General features: G+C 38.2%; 1 pseudogene; it reads right to left on the minus strand.

Moving 5' to 3' along the window:
- Window positions 1-6,459: 6,459 nt before the first annotated feature.
- LOC102728727 (tyrosine-protein phosphatase non-receptor type 2 pseudogene) lies at window positions 6,460-7,074 on the minus strand (annotated as a pseudogene).
- Window positions 7,075-8,940: the final 1,866 nt, after the last annotated feature.

Genomic DNA, 8,940 nt, shown 5'->3' on the forward strand with positions numbered 1-8,940 from the left:
CTTCTCCATCTGACCCTCTCCCCTCTCATGCTGTTTCTCTCTCTCTCTCAAATAAATAAATAAAATCTTTTAAAAAATAAAAATAAAAAATAAATAAATAAAAAAAATTAAAAACTCTGACTCACCCAATGTCATGAAGGCTTTATTCTACTGGAGTTTTCTAAGAATTGGTGATACAGGCCTTAACCTATAGATACTATTTAAAGCTATGAATATGGAAGTGATCACTTGGGAGACTATTAGATAGTAAAAAAAGAAAGACGAGGACAGTTTCAAGGGGTGTGTTAATATTTAATAGTCTGGTAGAGAAAAGTGAATTGGAAAAAAGAGGACTAAAAGAAGAGGCTATTGAAATAGGAAGAAACTAAGTGAGTGTGATGTTATAGAAGCCTAGAAAACAAGTGCTGCCATAAGGAGGGAAGGTCACTTCTGTCAAATGGTGCTCAGAAGTCATGTAAGATAATGGCCTATCAGGGCACCTGGGTGGTTCAGTCGTTAAGCATCTGCCTTCGGCTCAGGTCATGATCCCAGGATCCTGGGATAGAGGCCCACATCGAGCTCCCTGTTCTCCGGGAAGCCTGCTTCTCCCTCTCCCACTCCCCCTGCTTGTGTTCTCTCTCTCGCTATGTCTCTCTGTCAAATAAATAAATAAAATATTAAAAAAAAATAAAGATGATGGCTTATCTTGGTAAGGGTCCCTCAAGCAAACACCCATAATGCTAAAGTCGTTGCAAGTTCTGAGTCACAGCTACATTTTAAATGTAAATATTTTACTTGCTTTTAGCTAGAAGTTGAAAAAAAGTTGGTAGGTTAAATTTGTCTACACCTCTGCTTTGGTAAAGTCACCAAGGGGAGTCTATAACCCCTACTTGTCTGGGCTTACTCAGTAACAGTCAGAAACCAGCTGGCCTCATGGGTGGGACGTTTACAGGAATGACCCTCCTAGATTTAAGCTAGAAAGTATACATTGGGCTCATGTTGCTATTATTGTACCTGCTGCCTATTAAATTTTTCAAATAACCATTCATCTTCTCTCGGTCACATGGTCCAAATCATGCCTAGAGATTTGTGAACTGTAATCTCTAGCTTCTTTTCTTGTCTTAAAATCATTTCTTTTCATTCCCAGGACTCAAAAGGATAAACAGGAATTAATAAAGCTTGTTTAAACTTTACAATCTGTGAATCTGAGATGCTAGGTAAAGATCCACTCATTTAGAGAAATAAATCAGCTTCTGTCTCCAATTATGGAACCGGAAATCTATCTTTGAACAGACTAATTCTGTGAGAGGGGAAAAAAAAGGAAAATTAGTAAATTAAGGCTAGTGAAGAAGAGGTAAGGTCAATGTAGTGAAAGCCTCATAAAGGTTGGGGAATTGCTGGAATAGAAATACTGTAACAAGGAAACTAAAAAGATAGGAAGCGACATAAGAGTGAAATGTTTGAAATCAAGATTAGGGAGACAGGAGAGTGACTGGTGATGATTATGGGAGTGGGTGGCTGAAAAAGATGGAGGAAAAATTTAAAGTTCTGGAGGTTACAGAAATGGGAGGCCCGGGGCTGGTTACAACATCTAGGCAGATGTTGAAGTAATCAACAGCAGTGACAGGAGCAGTGATGGGGCTAAAGAGGATGTGGGAAAAGACAGGTGACCGGGCGGCATGTGAAGGAGGGATTGGAGAAAATGGGCCTGTGTGATCTAAAGTCACAGGACTGCCCAGGTTAGGAGAACCTGGACCGAGGGAGTGGGTGCCAGCAGAGTCAAAAGCAGAGGTCAGTCTTGAGAGCTATCCTGGGGTAAAATCAATAGTAGTTTGGGACTAAGTGAATGGGAGGAATAAGAAATTGGAAAGGTCCTAGATAACGTGAGAATTTCTATTTTGGGAAATCAGACTGACTGCGATGCCATTAGTCAAGATGGATGACTTAGAACACAAACCAGAGATCTTCAGGTTTCTGCCTTTCTACCACCCCACCACCCATCGTGCGTCCCCGCCCGCGAGCACACACACATGCACACCTGCCCACACAGAGTTTAGGAAATGAAACTTGAGCAGGAACAATCAGGTATCCTGGAATTTAAATAAATTTTTCAAACATTTCCTATGAAAAATATGTATGGTCACTTGGTCTTAGAAACAAAATTGTTGTTCAAGAGAATGAACCACTCAAGAAAGGAGAGAGGGAAAGAGAGGCAGAAAGAGGGAAGGAGGGAGGGAGAAGACAGGAAGTTTCTGACAACATAATCACAAAGGATACAAGGGAGAAAAAGAAACTCTGTGCATTTCAAAAGCCCAGAAAATGAGGGTTAGATTGGTATTCGAAACAGATGGTATAATGTTAACAGATGGCAGAGAGAACATAGAACATCTTAAGTCTCATTTTTCATGTGTCCTCTCTATCAAAGAATCCTTAAAACTGAAAATGGAAGAACAAACAAGACAATGAAGCGACTGCAGCTAGCCTGAAGGCTGGAATGTGTGATGCAGTGAACCAGCGTATGGGAAGTGCTGGGTATGAGTCATTAGTGGCAAAAAGAAAATCTACTGTAAGGTCGTAGAGGAGGTAATTAGGCCAAGTCATAAGTATATGTCAGGATTGGAACAAACACTTTGAATGGATGTTTGGAAATATTTGGTGTCTCACGATAATAAAAAATCAAAACCACTAAGAATAGCATGAATGGATCAACAAAAATGCCTCCATTGTAATTAAAGACCAAGTCCTGATAATAGGGAGATGATATAATTTTGATATTCTTATCGCAAGAAAGGAGGATAAACGGAGTAGTTTATGCAGAGGGGTGGCTGAGAACAGATACGTGCAAGTATTAGTTATTGATAAAAAGAAGTTGCTCCGACCTTGAGAACTTCTTGGGCATGGTCCCCACCTGTAGCTTCTGTGTAGGTGGGCTCACAACTAATGTAAACAACCTTTGGGTTTTTCAATCCATTATGCCTCCCTGTCCTGTTGTCAGGTCCTGCTGTGCTGGAAGCCGTGCTAATGGGTTTGCATTGCTACTACTGCGGCAACTTTGCCTTGTTTGTTTATCCTGCTCTTGGCTGCTGCAAGACAGCAAACCCATCCAGAAGGATAACACAGATCTTCCACAAACGCAGTGGCATGCAACTTAAAACTGTGTACAAACAGGAGCTCTTGCTACCTTCATTAAAACAGCACATAGTTCAGGTCACTAAACCAGATCCCCCACCCCCAAGACACAGCAAGAACTTAGAGACATTGTCACAGAATTGTTTTAGATAATATCTGAAGGATAATCAAATACACACTTAGCATCAGAGGTAGAACACTGGCAAAACCCATTCTGAAACTACTGACGCTTAAACCACCGATGATCTCCTAACTGGCAAGTCAAAAGGCTCATTTTCAGTCTTCTGCCAAGTGACTCTTCCATTTCCTTTTCCTTTCCTGGCTTCCTGTGTGCCTCAGACTCATCATTCCCCTACTTTTCAATTTCCTTATCCTCAGTCTTTGCGGGTGCTTTTTCCTCGGTCCACCCTGTTAAATGTTGGAGCCTCCTCAGTTGGTAGGGCGACTGCCTTCGGCTCAGGTCATGGTCCTGGAGTCCCGGGATCGAGTCCCGCATCGGGCTCCCTGCTCGGCGGGGGGTCTGCTTCTCCCTCTGACCCTCCTCCCTCTCATTCTCTCTGTCTCAAATAGATAAATTAAAAAAAAAAAAATCTTAAAAAAAAAAATGTTGGAGCCTCCTAAGTTTACATCTTTGATTCCCTTCTTATTTACAGATTCAAATGCTAATCCCTTCCAGAAACATCCTACAGACACACCCAGAAATAATGTTTAACCAAAACCCCTTGTCTCAGTCAAGTTGACACATAAAATTAACCATCACAGAATGTTTTCCAGAAACACATATATGAACACGTAAAGAATCATCTAAGATAATAAAAAATGATTGACTCAAGGAAGTGAGATATGGATGGGGTGTTAAGGGGGAAGGGATAGCTGTTTTTATGGTGTTTTCTGTTTTTCCTTATAAGCCTTGAGAAAACAATCTATTTAAACTGTGTGCATGTTTAACTTTGATAAGAAAATTCTTTAAATAAAAATATACTGCTGATGTTTGCCTGAGCAATTTCAGTAAAGTGACTGGGACAGTAGCCAGACAGAAGGATATAAACAAGATTTATGACAATAAATATAGATTCACTTTTTTTTAAATTAATTTAATGTAAAGGGAAGAAGAAAGGACAACAGTCTCAAGAGGATATTGTATCAAAGACCAACATTTTTTAGGAAAAAGAGAAGTTAGTGTAAGAAATGCAAAGTAAAATGCATATGCTATAATAAATTAGATAAATTAATTAAACTGATAATGATAAGGAATACTACAATTAACAAGATACATTATAGATATACACATAACAGATAAAATAATATCTGAGATGTAAGAAGAGGAGAGCAGTGTATTGATAGAAAGGTCAATAATTATTATGATAATTGCAAACATTTTCTCAGCGAACACTACGCTAAAAACTTCCATGCATCACCTTGATTCCCCAAAATAGCCCTGGGAAATATGTTTCATTATCTTCATTTTACAGCTGGGAAAACTGAGTCTAAGAAAACTTTTTCTCTGAAAGAGTCAGAGAAAGTTGTTCTAAGTCAGCGGTTTTTAACCAAGGGTGATTTTGCTTTCCAGGATACATGTGACAATGTCTGGAGACATTTTGTCACAAATGAGGAGTGGGAGTCACATGTTCCTGGTATCCTGTGGGTGGAGGCCATCGATGCTGCTAAACATCCCACAATACGCAGAACAGTCCCTCAACTAAGAATTATCTGGCCCAAAATGACAATAAGGCTGAGAATGAGTAGCCCTAACCTAAATTATTTCTGGAAATATTAGAAGGAATAAGTGGTGAAAATGTATAAGAAAAGACACTCAGTGGTTGGATCTAGCCATGGTAACTGTTACCCTGAGGACTGTACATAAATGTGCTGGCTCAAAGATGAAAACTGGCAATCAAGAGCCAGGTGAAAACCTAAGAGGAGATTGTTGCATTAATTTTAAATGGCAAAATAAAGACATGGCAATAGATGGAAGAAATCTTGGAACACAAGGTAACTGAGAAAATGGAAAGGTAGAATAAGGAAAATGTGATTCTATGAATACAAACAGTTAAAAAAATAAAATTAATGAATATTGGTCATATGAGGTCACTACGCTTTAAAATAGGAAACAGGATGCCTTAACAGACATACAGGATGGTGGAATAAAATTGAAGGAGTTCATGCTGGATTCTGTTTATTTCTTCAGAGAAGAAAGATTCCAGAATTCTGCAAAAATAAGTGGAGAACAGATTAGGTAAAGCCAAAAGGAAGAAAAAAATGAAGATTAGGAACACTTACTATAGGTAAAGGAGAAGGAAAAAATTTAGGGCAAGTAAATTCTGTAAACCTTTGAGGGTTCAGCTGAGTATAAAAAGCTTAAGGATATGTAAAAAAAGGAGTTGTAGGATTTTATCTATTGGCCATTTGGAGTAACAAGAAACATACTCAACTTCATCTTTAAACAACTAAGAACTGGGCAAAATATCTAAGACAATTGCCTGGTAGAATTTTCTGGATCATGAAAGAGAATCCTAAGCAGAGCAAAAAAGCTTGTAAAACTGAAGAAACAAAGATCAGAGTTTGGGGAGAATAAGGTGGCTGGAAGTTGTGGAGCAGAGAAGGAAACTAGGAAAGAAGAAGGAAGAGGAAGAGGAGGAGAGAGGTGGGGGAGGGGAGATGGAGGGAACAGTTGGGGGGGGAAGAAGAAGATGCAGAAGAAGGAGAAGTCATCTAGAAATCTGCATAAATTCCTTTGAAATAGAGCTGAGGGCTAATTTGTTTTTTTTTTTAATTTAATAAAAATATTTAATGCTGCCAAAAAGTATAAAAATACAGTCGGAATGGCAGTACAATACAAAGTAGTCTCTCCTAATTTATCTTTTACATCTTTCTACATTTCATACATTCAGTAAACACTTCACAATACATCAACTGAGAGGCTTCTGCAAAGTCTTCTGCTGGTGGTGCTCTCCGTTCCCTGGATGTAAAGTAAAGAGACTAGTGTGAAGCAATCTACAGGTTTATCAAACTTCACTTCAGTTTCTGGAGTAGGCCTCAGGTCTTGCATATTAATGGTTCAAAATGTATATAGCTGCAGAATATTCTCAAGTCATGGATATTTAGATGTCTGTCAATCTTGGCCTCACTGTGCCAATAAGAATTTTCCTTCAAAGAGGACTTTAGGGAAAATTTTTGTTTCTTTGCTTGCCTTTTTTTTTTTTTTAATTGGGAAAATTTTTCCTTTCTCATTCACTCTCCTTTAGCCTCTGTTTCATCTGCTGCACCTTCTGAGCCATGTTAGCTTTTTGGTCCTCTTGAATATGCTGCCATAGGACACTCTCGCTGTTCTCCTCCATAGTACCCTGCATTTTAGAGGACAGTCCTGTATAGTTTTTCTTCTTCTAGGCCTATCCCATCCCCATTGTATTTTTCAGTCATTATTTTGGTTGGTGAATGATCAAAAGCAAGACATAAGTCTGCCTTAGAAAGTTCTTTCCACCGTTCCTTGATGTTTTCTAATTGCAGTAGATGTATAATATGACTTCACATTTTCTAACAAGAACTACACACTGAATCCTGTTTCTTTAAACAGCATCTCTTGGTCATATTTTGTCAGCCAGTACTGGGTATATTTAACAGATTCCTTCTCCACAACTCAGTTTAGCATGACAACTGCTTTGGTCTTTCGCCGCCAAACCATGGGCCAGAAATGCCAACCTGTACTAGGAAGTGGCCCCTGTGTTAAGTTGTAACATCTATGCACCTCTTCTATGGCAACTTAAACTGGCATTAATATAATCATTCTCAGCATTCTGCAGTTTAACATGACTATGATCATAGGGGCTTAGATCTCTGTATCTGTTTCAATTTCTGTTTTCTGGAAACTTGGCCATTCTATGAGACTCTGCAAATTTCCAAGTACAGCTGCTGCTAGTGATTCTGAGCATCCAACTGCTCAAACTCCCACTGGACAGTGGCAGACATGGCATTGGGAGCAGAGCGGCTCAGGCCCTGCACCATCCAGGGAGAGCCGCTGAGGGCTAAGTGGTGCATGTAGAGGAGTGTAGGATCAAATTTCATGAGGCACATAAAAAACAACCAAAGACCTGTAAGATAAATAATTCTCAGAGCTCATACACAACAGAAAAATCATTCAAATTCCAATCATCTAGAGGGTAGAGCACTTGGGAAACATCTGGGGCATCGAGGAAAGTCCTCCCAGATGGGTCCAGCCATCGCTCTCTCTCCCTCACTACAAGTAAATAGACGATGATTGATAAGTAGGTAGGTAGGGAGGGAGAAATAAAGATATATATATAATTTTTTTAAAAAAAACCTGTAAGCACTTGGAAAAAAATGGTCGATATCATAAATCATCAAGGAAATAAATATTAAAATAAAAAAAAGATACCATTATACACCCATTAGATGGCTAAAATTAAAAGGACTGACATACCAAATGTTAGAAAAAATGTGAAGCAATGGAACTATCATACATTTCTGATGGAAATATAACACTTCTCAACTATAATTTTAGAAAACTGTTTGGCATTTTCGTAGAGTTGAGTATATGCCAGTACTATAACCCAGCTATCTCACTTCTAGGATTTACACTATAGGATGAAAACATACATCCATTCAGAGACTTGTACAGGAATTTTTATAGCAATTTTTTCATAGCCAAAACCCTGAAACAATCCACATGTCCATCGACTTGTGAATGGATAAACAATTTTGGCATGGCCAAACAAGAGAGTTCTATTCAAGTATAAAAAGGAACAAATTACTTATACACCCAACAGCATGGATAAAACTTACAGACATTATTCTGAGCAAAAAAAGGAAGTCACAAAAGAGTACATACCACATAATTCCATTTTTATGAAACTCTGGATGGTCTATATGAAATTTTAATCTACAGTGACAGAAAGTAGATCACTGGTTGCATGGAGTCAGGAAGAAGAAATTGCCCAGGAAGAAGACAAGGGATTTGGGGATGATAAAATTGTTCTATACCTCAATTGTGGGGATGGTTACATGAATGTATACATTTGTCAAAACTCATCAAATTGTTCAATTAAAATGTATGATTTTTATTTATGTAAATTATACTCCAAGAGAGTTGATAAAAGAGAGAGAGAGAATTCAATTGTGCTGAAATTGATAGTATGGCCCTGCCAATACAATCGGAATGTTACCAAAAGCCTCACGCATCCACACTGTCAAGAACAGAAGCTATCTCTAGGGTGTTTAATCATTTAAAGGGGGGGTGGTAGAGACCAGCAGATACTACGTGCCTGCTGATAAGTATACCTATGAAATGCTCCTGTCAATTAATTAATTAACTTCAATCTGATCAAGTCTCTAGATCTATTTAGCAATAGGCAGGAAATGCTTGGACAGAGAGATGAATACATTTAACAGACACCATGGGGGCACATGGCAACATCCAAACTGTAGGAAACTCTCTCAAAAAAAAAAAAAAAAAGACAGTGTTTTCAGAAGTAGAGGAGAAAACATCCAGATTAATCTCTAAATTCAAAGATGTATCAGGCAGTCACAGTTATAAACTTTATGCGGATCCCAATTTGAACAAATAAAATTGTAAAAAAAATCCCCTATAAGACAATAGGTGAAATGTGAACACTATTTGATAATATTAAGGAATTATTGTTAATTTCTTAGCTGTGAAAATAGTATTATGGTTAAATTAAAAATATTTATCTTAAAGAGACATATACTTAAATATTTATACATGAAATTATGTGATGACTGGGATTTGATTAAATATAATCTGGGTGGGGAGAAGAGGGTAAGAGTAAAAATAAACAGGATTGGTCATAGATTGAT

The sequence above is a fragment of the Leptonychotes weddellii genome, chromosome 7, assembly GCF_054177405.1.
Source record: "Leptonychotes weddellii isolate Sample4059 chromosome 7, ASM5417740v2, whole genome shotgun sequence".
NCBI lineage: Eukaryota > Metazoa > Chordata > Mammalia > Carnivora > Phocidae > Leptonychotes > Leptonychotes weddellii.